The 11,870-nt window shown below is 44.9% G+C and overlaps 1 non-coding gene across 1 annotated transcript; it reads left to right on the plus strand.

Moving 5' to 3' along the window:
- Window positions 1-761: 761 nt before the first annotated feature.
- On the plus strand, window positions 762-868 carry LOC115068045. Its single transcript, XR_003847417.1, has one exon. It is a non-coding gene; the product is annotated as a U6 spliceosomal RNA (small nuclear RNA).
- The last annotated feature ends 11,002 nt before the right edge of the window (window positions 869-11,870 follow it).

Raw genomic sequence — 11,870 nt, forward strand, 5'->3', positions numbered from 1 at the left:
GCTGTCACCATGCTGTAAGCTCATATGACAAGTTCCCAGAAAGCTAGAAGACTGTTTCCTTGTGATCATGCACCACCCCTGGCTCTTACAACCTTTCTGCCACCTCTTCCACATGGTCCCTGAACTCTGCGTGGACGAGGCTTTATATAGGCATCCTATCCGGGGACATGAGCTCTGAAGTCTCTTATTCTCTATGCTCTGGCCAGTTGTGGCCTTCTGTGTTCATTGTCCTCTGTTGCATGAAGAAGCTTCACTGGTGAGAGTTGAGAGATGCATTAGTGTTCTCTCTACCCCTGTTCCACTAAGAGAAAAGTGACTAGTACATTGGATGTGGGGAAAGGATGGTAGCGGCACATTCTCCATATACCAGTCTTTGCCATTGCTAATCTCTGTGCCTGGGACTGAGGCAATATAGAAAGTCAGAAAAATTAAGGGGACATGGGAAGTGAAAGGAGTCTTCACTGTGGAGCCTTGCCTCCTGAGTCAAGAACTCCAGGGTAAGTATCAAAATTTGTTTTGGGGGTTGCATATATAGAGGCATTATTCCTTTTATGTTGAAATATTTTAAATAAAAATGTTAAAATAACAATGAATCATGCTTAAGGCCTAGGTGTATATGACCAAGTGTGGTCTCTCTTCTTTGACAGCTGTAAACTGGAAATTTTCTAGGAATCTCATAAACAAGGCTATGGATTCCATTTACAGTAAAAATGACATGTCTTGGGGCTGGGGAAATGACTCAATAGTTAAAAGCACTTGATGTGCTCGCTTCAGCAGCACATATACTAAAATTGGAACGATACAGAGAAGATTAGCATGGCCCCTGCGCAAGGATGACATGCAAATTCGTGAAGCGTTCCACATTTTTTTTTTTTAAAAAAGCACTTGCTGCTCTCGCAGAGGTCCTGGGTTTGGTTCCCAGCATCCACATGGAAGCTAATAACTGTTCTTAACTCTAATTCCAACTCCCTCTTCTGTTCTCCTCAAGCACTGCAGGCATGTGGTACATTTACATACATGTAGGCAAACATTCATACACATAAAATAGAGATGTCTTAACTTCCTTGTACTGCCTATGTGACTCATAGTTTTACTTTATTAGGTTTTAATCCTCTCCAAGTCACCTTAGAAATCACCCTATGATCTCATTTATCAAAAAGAGGGGAAAAATTGGTAAAAAATTCTTTGGAAACTTTTTGAACCATGGCATTTCAGGAGCCACCAAACTCATGTGTGTGACACTGATGAGACACCTATGGCGAATCTCTCCTGAGGGGCCATCACGCATACTTAGGTGACTACCATCCTTTTCCTAAGCCCCTCTCTATGACTGCCATGCCTAAATCTATATTAAAATAACTTCCTAATAAACTCTAGCTCTGCCTCACACAGGCTTGCCCCGAAATTATTTTCTACATGGAAGTCAAGAACCCCAGTTTCACCAGAGTAGAGGTCTTTGAAAAGAACTCCTTAAGCTGGAGCAAGTGGCAGTCTAGAGCTGTGTCCCCCCACCCCCCATGCTGTTGCCAGAATGCCCTTTTCTGACTTTTTACAAAGTAGATTCATTCTCATCTCTTGGGGTTCAAACCAAATATCAGTGTTTCTGAAAGGGCCTCCCTGATCCCCCTTTGCAGTCAATTGTGTTTGCTAAAGATGGCTGTAGCCTCGAATTTGTCATAGGCTGTTTTGAACAATAGACTTCTGTGCAAGAGATGCCATTCCAGTGCCAGGAGCAGCACTCAGCTGTCCTGAAAGTCAATTGCCCTATAATAAGTATGACTTCTCCAAGGTTACCCAGCTGTGAGAAGCCCAAACTATGTAGAGAGGGAGTTCCAGGAGTATCAGGTGTCAGACCTGGAGTGAAAAAGTCATCCATGGAGTGAAGAGAGAGATGCATGAGAAAGAAACTGTGGTGGAGTGTGAGATCTAGGTGGTGGGCACAGAGCTTGCTGTACGTTTTCTTTGACTTTTATAAGAAAACAAAATCAGGGGCTGGAGAGATGGCTCAGCAGTTAAGCTCACTGGCTGCTCTTGCAGAGGACCTGAGTTTGGTTCCCAGCACCTACATGGCAGCTCACAACCTTCTGTAACGCCAGTTCCAGGGGATCCAACGCCCTCTTCTGGCCTCCTCGGGCACTGTATGACATGTATACACTTACATACGTGCTGCAATAATACTGAGAAAGAAATGCCACACAGTTTTGGACTCAAATCAGGAGTCCTTTATTTGCTGGTGGTCAGAGAGGGGACTAAGAACTCTTGACCCTGATGGGAGGCAAAGTGAGATTTACAAAGCTTACATCATCCTAGGGGCAAAGCCAATAACCATAGTTACATCAGCTCACCATAGTTACATCAGACCAGGGGCAGGTCAGTTAACAAAGGGTTTTCAGTTAACAAAAAGTTTCAGTTAAGAAAAACAGGTTTCTCAGAATTGCAGAGACAGTGGGTTCCATGGAGATGTATGAATAGCTGGGAGGGAGGGCATGCTGCCCAGCTTCTTGTAGAAACAATGTACTTCCTGAAACTACAGGTGTGCTTCATGACTGACTGGCTGCAGTGGGAATGGCTGGGCAAAAACTTAGGGTAAAGCAAAAGTCAGCTAGAAAAAATGGAGTTAGTTTTGCCATTTCACATACAGATAAAACATCACATGCCTAAAAAAATAAATAAGGGGCCAGAGAGATGGCTCACTGGTTAAGAGCACTAGCTGCTCTTGTAGAGGATCTGGATTCAGTTCTCAGCAACCACATAGCAGCTAACAACCATCCATAACTCCAGTTCCAGGGTATCTGTCTGATACCCTCTTCTGACCTCCACTGGCATTGCACAACATGGGTGCACTTACATACATGCAGGCAAAACACACATACACATAAAATAAAAATAGTAAATAAAAATAACAAATTTTTAAAAATTTAAAAGGAAACAAAATCTGAAATTTTTTATTATAATTTTTCCCTTTTATTTGTGTGTGTGTGTGTGTGTGTGTGTGTGTGTGTGTATGTGTATGCCATGTGTGTGCAGGCCAGAAGAGCGTGTTAGATCCCCTAGAGCCAGAGTTACATACACTGTGAACTGCCCTATGTGGATACTGGGAACTGAGCTCAGGTCCTCTGGAAGAGTAGCAGACACTGTTAACCACTGAAAACCATTGCCCAAGCCCCTCATTATAAAATTTTAGACAACAAAAGAAATCATACTGGAAGTGGATTCTCCAGCCCCCAACACTTCAGCAGACACCACATGAAGCACCAGTAGGGTCCCATCCCATCCCTACCCAAACTCCTGATCCCCCATGAACTGCCTAAAAGGGCATCTTAAGTCTCTCTGTTCTGGGGTTTGCATTACAAAAACTCTTGAAGGAAATACCCCTTACTTTCTGCAACAGCTATCTTCAATAGCAGCAACCACAAGTGTAAGACCAGGGGCGCATTTACCTTGGGGCCAGTGGGACCCAACAGCAGTGGGGACTCTGTGCTGACTCTCTGGACCTGCAGGAGCCTTGTAGCAGATAACCAGCTTGGGTTGTTCAAGGTCTGTTCTGCTTTCTACAAGATGTGAAGTCAGGGCTGAGTTCCACACTAGCCACGGTGTCCAGGGCCTACTCCTAAGCTCCAGTACCTGTCAGCAGGTTTGCTACAGAGAACAGGCCACATTTTAATGTTAGATCATGAGAGGACCCCAGACAGAATTGCTATGGGAAGATCAACCACATGTGAACACCCTTCCTAAGAAAATACAAATGCCTTGATCTGTTCTGAAACTCAAATGCTATCAGTAGACATGACTTGAGCACTGGCTGTATGCCAGACAAACAATGGGGACAAGACCTTGGGCTGGGGTGGGCAGAGGTGACAGGCACATCAACAATTGCACAAGAGAGTTTCTTGTTTTGTTTTGTTTTGTTTTGTTTTGTTGAGACAGGGCCTTCCTATAGACAAAGCTGGTCTGGAACTCACTATGTAGACCAGGCTGGCCTGGAACTCACAGAGATTCCCCGCCTCTGCCTCCCAAGTGCTGGAATTAAAGATGTGCACCATCATGTCCAGCCTCCTTTTTTTCTGTTTAAGTTAGCATACAAACAGTTTCATCATGATGTTTCATACACGTGTCATTATATTTTGTTCCTTTTAAAAAATATTTTTATTTATGTGTGTGTGCCCATATGAGTTAATGTATACCATGTGCAGTCTCTTTAGAGGCCAGAAGAGGGCATCTGATTTACTGGAACTGGAGTTACAGGCTGTTGTGCGCTATCATGTAGATGTTGGAAATCGAATCCAGGTCCTCTGGTAGGTGCTCTTAACCACTGAACCATCTCTCCAGCCCCTATATTCATCCTCCCGCCCACTCTGTAGTCCCAGTCCCTCCCCCAATAGTCGCTTCTTCTACATTCAAGTGCTCCCCTCCCTTCTTTTCCCCTCCCCTCCCCTGCCCTCCTCTCCTCTCTTTCTCTCCCTCCTTCCCTCCCTGTGGTTTTTCTTGAGACAGGGACTCACTGTGTTGTCCAGGCTGGCTTCTAGCTTGCATCCTTCCTACCTCAGTCTCCCCAGAACAACAGGGTAATTTGAGTTTTGTACAAGAAGTATTGCAGAGTGTCACAGAACCTGAGGGAAGGGGGAAGTCAGACACTGCATTTGGAATTCACAAGAGGCTTTTCAGATGACATGAATTTCAATCTCTCAGTGGAGCACATGCAGAAGCACTGATCCCAGCCAGCCCCGCCCTCCTACGGAGTCCAGAACTTCGCCCTCTGAAGCACGTCAGTCCTGGAAGCTGCACCGGTTTCACACACACCAGCATCCAGATGGTATTAATTACTTCCACATTTATTAAGTGCCCCATTAAACTTGGCTCTGACAGCACATTGGCTCCCTGGGTTAAATCCATACTAAATATTTAATTATACACAGCACAGGCAGACTCATATTTGTCAGGGATTAACTCACTTGTTCTGCAAAGGCACTTTTCCAGTTGAATTACAATGGCACCTTTTAATTGTGTAGTGTTTTCCTCTTGAGGGACTTTAAGCAGAATCTGGGTGTCATCATCTTCATTTTGTAGCTGGATGAACTCAGTTATGGGCACTGGCCTTCACTACTAGAATCTCTTTTTTTTTTTTTTGAGACAGCATCTCCCTATCTACAGCTGGCCTGGAACTAGCTATGTAGACCAGGCTGGCCTCAAATTCAAACTCACAGAGATCTGCCTGCCTTTGCCCCCCAAGTGTTAGAATTAAAGGTGTGCACCATCCCACCCAGCCTACCACTGGAATCTTACTCGTCCTTCAGGGTCCAGCTCACATTCCCTGGCCTTGAAGCTTCCTCCATCCCCCATCAGAATCTCCAGGCAGCACATGCCACTGAGAGAAGCTCTAACTGAGAGGAATAACTGAGCCTGTCTGCCCTGCTACAGATGTGTGACCTGCATTCATTCACTTGATCCTCCCACCAATCCTGATAAAACTGAAGCACACAGAAGTTGAGTGGTCGATCTAGGATTCGCTGTATAATTGTTATAGTTTGGACACGAGGTGGCCCCTCAAAGGCTCTTGAAGTATTGGTTCCCAATATGTAAGTGTTCAGAGCTGGGCTTTTGGGAAGTGATCAAATCATGAGGATTCTTCATCCATTGATGAATTCATAATTTGATGGTATCAGGGCTGGGTGTGGTGGCACACGCCTTTAATTTCAGCACTTGGGAGGCAGAAACAGGCATAAGGTCAACCTGGTCTACATAGTGAGTTCCAGGCTAACTAGGGCTATATAGTGAGACCCTGTCCCCCAAATAAATAAACAAATAAGGGCCAGGTTTGGCAGCGCAGGTCTTTAAGCCCAGCACTTGGGAGGCAGAGGCAGGCAGATCTCTGTGAGATCAAGGTCAGCCTGGTCTACATACAAGTTCCAGGACAGCTGGGGCTACAGGGAGACTCCATCTCTAAATGAATGAATGAATGAATGAATGAATGAATGAATGAATGAATAATGGATGATATTATTGGGAGGTGGTGGAAATAAGAGATGGAGCTTACTTGCAAGAACTAGGTCACTGGGAACAGGCCTGGGAAAGTCCCCTGTTTTCAGTCACTTCCTGTAGCCTTTTGCTTTCCTGGACACCTGTTGATTAGTGATGCCCCGTGATGCTCTTTTTGCCACAGGCCCACAGCAAAAGCACCAAGCAACCATAAACCAAAACCTCTGAAACTGTGATAAAAAATAAATCCACTTTTAGATAGTTTCTCTCAAGTATTTATCACAGCAGCAAAAAGTCTAACTAATACATTTGCTAATAAATGTGATAGCCAGGGCTCGAAGTTAAGTCTTCAAGCTCATTGTCTGAACCACACGAAAACATGCCACTCATTCATTCGACAGGGATTTATTATTGAGCACCTACCTCTATACCCAGCACTTGCCAGAGACCCAGGGGTGAAGGGAGGGTGGTTTGTGCCCTGATGAGATGATCATCTAGCGAAGAAGAGAGATTTAAAGTACTTCCACAGGGGATTTTTTACAAATCAGGTTCCGAGTAATGTTAACAGAATTTTATGTATATGTGCATGCATGTAAGGGTCAAAGGTCAACCTCCAGCGCAGTTTTTCAGAAGCTGTTTTTGTTTTAGAGATAGTAATAGAGACAGGTTTTTATTTTATTTAATTATTTTTATTTGTGTGTGTGTGTATGTGTGTGTGTGTGTGTGTGTGCCCCTGCAAGCTCCTGTATATGAGCGCAGGTATGTGTGTAAAACTTCAGGTGTCAGTCTTTGTATTCCTTCTGTTGAGGCAGATCTCTTATCGGCTGCGGCATTCCTCAGGCTAGCTGCCGTGAGCTTCCAAGGACTTCCCCGGAAAAGGGACTTTGCCTTCCGTCTCACCATAGGCGCACTGGGATTACAGATGGGCCTTGATTGGAACTCAGGTCCTCATGCTTGCCCTGCAAGTGCTTTACCCACTGAACTATCTTCACAGTCCAAGACAAGTTTATTAAAGAAGAAAAAAGGCATTCCCAAGAACGGGAGTGGGTTAGAAGGCTGGGACAGCACCAATACTCAAAAGCCTACCTTGTTTACTTTTTAAATTTCTTTGTCATATGTGATTTTTTTTTTTTTTCTTTTTGAAGCAGGGTCTCCCTGTAGCCCCAGCTGTCCTGGAACTCACTATGTAGACCAGGCTGGCCCTGATCTCAGAGAGATCTGCCTGCCTTTGCCTCCTGAGTTCTGGGATTAAAGTCATGCGAACTTTGAGTTTTGTAGTCTGGGCATGTACATTCCTGCATGATATGTATTAATCGGTCCAAGAAATTTTTAAATATTTTTATTTTTATTTATATGTGTGCATGCATGTGTATCTGTGCATGTATATGTGTGAGTATAGGCACACATATGTGTGAGTGCCCAGAAGGTGTCAGATCCCTTGGATCTGGAATTACAAGTTTGTGAAAAACCTGACATGGGTGCTGGGATCCAAATTCCAGTCTTTATGATTGAGCAGCAAGCCCTCTTAACCACTAACCTGTCTCTCTAGTGCCCCAAGAATAATTTTTAAGATTTATTTTTATTTATGTGTGTGTGAGAGTGACTTTATGCCACATGTGTGTGGGTGCCTGCAGAGGGTAGATGAGGTGCTGGATCCTCTGGAGCTGGAGTTAGACAGTTTTGAACTGTCTTACATAGGTGCTGGGAACTGAACTTGGGTCCTCTGGAAGAGCAGTAAGTGCTCTCTTAACTGCTAAGTTATTTCTCTAGCCCAAGAAAAATTTAATATGCTTTTAGATAAGGATAAAAACAGAGTCACTAGCCAGGCGTGGTGATGCACGCCTTTAGTCCCAGCACTCGGGAGGCAGAGGCAGGTGGATCTTTGTGAGTTCAAGGCCAGCCTGGTCTACATAGTGAGTTCCAGGACAGCTGGAGCTACAGGAAGACGCTGCTTCAAAAAACACCAAAAAAACAAAAAAACAAAAAACAGAGTCACTATCGCTGCTCCCACCAACCTCACACCTAGTATTCTTGCTAATTTCAAAGGAGAGGTCACATACAGCAGGGTCTGGGAGAATCTAGAAAGATTAAAATGTTGCTCAGGGTAAAATGACAGAGGGCTAAGATTCCAAACCAGGAAAGGACACAAGAGGGAAAGATAAGAGAGGCCATGCCTACATGTGATGACCTTCTGAGTGAAAATTCACAGAAAATCCACAATTACTTTGGTGCCACTGAGACCCCAAGCCACTTGTGCCACCTGCTTCTTTGTAGCCAGCTGCAAGGTTGCCATGGTAATGTTGCCATGCCAATGATTAGCTTATTTTTTATTCTGAAAATATTTTAAATGAAAACAAATGCTAGTAAGCTGTGGAAGTGAGCAGGGAAGCTGCCCAGGGGAGAGGACACGTCAGGGTGACCTTCCCAGGGCTCAATACCCAACTCAAAGGTTGTGGGGTGGGCAGAGAGTAGAGGGTCACAAACCTGAGCAGGCATCTGAAGTGCCAGAGTTTAGGCATCAGTTTCTGCTTCAGTAGGTCTGATGTGTGTGGTGCTTTGACCCAGTTCCCAGTAGGTGTGGAGGGTGCCGTTGGGGACCACATTTAGAAAGCCACTGTCCAAATTGATCTGTAATGGGTTCTGTAAGCAGTACCCCCCAGCCGCCACTTGCCCCCTCCAGTGGTCTCCTCTGTCAGTCAAGCAACACAGTGTACTAACAGATGTGTTCCAGAAGGGTTATCGGGCAGGTAGACCACTTTGTGGGCTATTCTGAGGGCAGCTCCGAAGGCAGACATCAACACCTTATATAAGGAAGTGGCACAGTGTCCAGCTGCCCTTACCAGAATTCTCCTATGCAGCCAGTTCACCAGAGGAACAGGCCGACATGTACCAGTAGGCCAGAGGGAAGATGACTGCTCATTCAGAATGTAACTGAGCAAGGGCCAGAGCTGGCTGGAGAGGACTTGAAGTGACAGAAGCTGTCCTCAGTGACCGATATTGACCTCAGTAGGATCCTGGACACATCTCTCTCTCACACACACACACACACGCCCGGCACACGCACACACACACGTACACGTGCACACACACACGCACACACACACACACACACAGAAATAGAGGCAGGCTGACAAGTCCAAAGACCAGTTCCATCCCACACACAAAACTTGCTGCGTAGAAACGTAGTTGTGTGTGGTGGAGGCCTATAATTGCACTACTAGACTGTGGCAGGAGGATCACTACAAACTCCAGCTCAGGCTGGAGTGACACCCTTCCGTTAAAAAACAATGGGACTGGACATGTAACACTGGGGGTACATCATGTGAAGCCCTAAGTTCCATCCCCAGCACCACATAAATCAGGAGTGGTGCCTCACACCTGTAATCCCAGCACTCAGGAGGCAGGCAGAGACAGAAAGATTAGAAGTTTGAGATCATCTTTGGTTACATAGCAAGTTTGGGAACAGCTTGGGATACATGAGACTGTCTCAAAAAATAAATAAGAACTACAAATACACAAAGAGTTATTACAGCAGTTGGCAGGAGAAATGGCTCAGCGATTAAGAGTGTTTGCTATTCTTGCAGAGGACTGAGACTCGGTTCCCAGTACCTACATAGTGGCTCACAACTACCTGTAACTCCAGTTCCAGGTGCACTTACACACAATGGGGCAAAACACTTATACACATAAAATGAGAATTTTTTTAATTGAAAAAGTTATTATAGTGATGAACACTGCTTTTTAATCTTTTATTTATTTTACTTTTATGAGTGTTTTGCCTGTATGTATGTAACAACATGCATGAGTGCCCACAGAGGCCAGAAGAGGGCATCAGATCCCCTGGAACTGGAGTTATGGACAGTTGTTAGCCACCATGTGGGTGCTGGGAACGGAAACTGGGTCCTCTGTAAGAGCAGCCAGTGCTCTTAACTACTGAGCCATCTCTCTTGACCCCACAACATTAATTCTTAAAGCTCTGGTCAAATGCAGCTCCCCAGGCCACTGACCCATAACACAAAGAAGCAAGATATAGCATCTTTTCAAAGCTTCATCATTTTTAACTCCATCTCAGTCCCAAATCCCTGGCTGCCACCTGTCAAATCCTTCACCTGTCATGGTGTGTGGCAGGAGGACACTGGGCAGTCATTTCAGCTGATTTGTGCAATTTATTTCCTGGGTTAGTCATCCCACTCCATCTGTGTAGGGCTGTGTGCACCCTCCAAGTGCTTCATCCATGGTGACCTCCCAGGAGCTCCAGCAGAGCTACCTTTTATTCCCTTCCCAGGGGGTCAGCCAAGTACAGCCGCGGATGATTGCAAAGCACGCACCTGCCTAATGAGCACATGGCGTCTCCATGGCATCCTTCATTGAGGTTATGGGAGCACTGTGAAGATGCAATGTAACATCCCGCCAAACCTCAGGAATACCTCCTGGACCCTGGCAGTCACACATCATTTTATTATGTAGTCATGGATTCAGCACTACAAACTGAGAAGTCTCAGGGGTCTGCCATTCTCATTTCACAAATCAATTCCGAGATATGAACTAACTTGCCCAAGGTCACAGAGCAGGTTATAAAGGAGCTGAACTTAGAAACCAGCTTTCCTGATGCCTCAGTGGAAGGGCAGAGTTCTTGCTGACCAGTTAATGAGGCTGTGCAGGACCCATGATGAACAGCTGTGTAAAAACATCCTTACTTACGTTGTGGGTCACACAGCCTGAGTGGGAAGTGAGCCCTGCGAATCTGCCTTATTGCATGTAGCAGTTCCTCACTGTGTTATTTTATCTGCTTGGTTTCACTTTAGACCTGGTTCCTAGTTCACATTTATGACAAAAGGCCCTTGAGTGAGGAAGAGGAAGTTAAGAAAGAGAGCCGTCTCTTTATACTCTGCAAATATTTCCATATATCCTTTTTTTTTTCTTTTTCAAAATAACATTTCCTTTCCAGGGCCCAACAGGCTTCTAAAATCTCCTGCCTTTCCAATCTCCTCTTTGCCTCAGCTGTAATTATCTTGGGAAAATTTAAACTCCTTATCACAGCTTTGTGACAAAGCCAGACTAAGCACAGCCAGCCTCACTCTGTTCTGAGGTCTTGTCAAATTGCCCTCAATAGATTTCTTTAATAGGAATTATCATGAGATTTTTTTCTAAAGGTGCGATAATGGAATTGTGACTGTTGAAGAAAAGATCCTTATCTTTTTTGAGGTATATAGTGAAATATTTAGGGATGAACTGATATAAAGCCTGAGATTTACTTTTATAACAGTCTATTGGTGGAGGTGGCAAAGATACCCTTGCTCACCAAGAGGCTGGTCTCCACTGGCTTTCTCTCACATTAAAAAATTTTTTTTCCATTACTAGGGATGGAAACCAGGGCCTCATGAATGCTAGGCAAAGGATCTACTGCAAAGCTACCTGCCCACCTCTTGAAGCATCTTTCTACTTTAATTTCCTCACCTTTACCCTCTCATCCCTCAATCTTTGGATCTGTTATTGCGAAGCTGAGGGTAGAATTTGCTTCTTAGAGACTCAGTAGAGAACAGAATCTGGGAGCTGGAATCAAAGAGACTTGGGTTCAAGATCTCTCCTCCATTTGGAGGATTCCTTCCATCTTTTTTGGTCTTTTTTTGAGACAGGGTATCCCTGTAGCCCCAGCTGGTCTGGAACTCACTATGGAGACCAGGCTGGCCTCAAACTCACAGATTTATCAGTTTAGCTCACAGGCTAGTCCGAGTAGTCCAACAATGGCTGCACCACACTGGAGAGGCTGAGAATCCTGTAGTCGCTCAGTCCATGAGGCTGGATGTCTCAGTAGTCCCAATCTGGCACTGAAAGTCTGATGAATTCCAAAAGATCAGCTAGTCTTCAGTCTACAGCAGCAAGACGAACTCACC

The sequence above is a fragment of the Nannospalax galili genome, unplaced genomic scaffold (genome assembly GCF_000622305.1).
Source record: "Nannospalax galili isolate Female #2095 unplaced genomic scaffold, S.galili_v1.0 scaffold228, whole genome shotgun sequence".
NCBI classification, from domain to species: Eukaryota; Metazoa; Chordata; class Mammalia; order Rodentia; family Spalacidae; genus Nannospalax; species Nannospalax galili.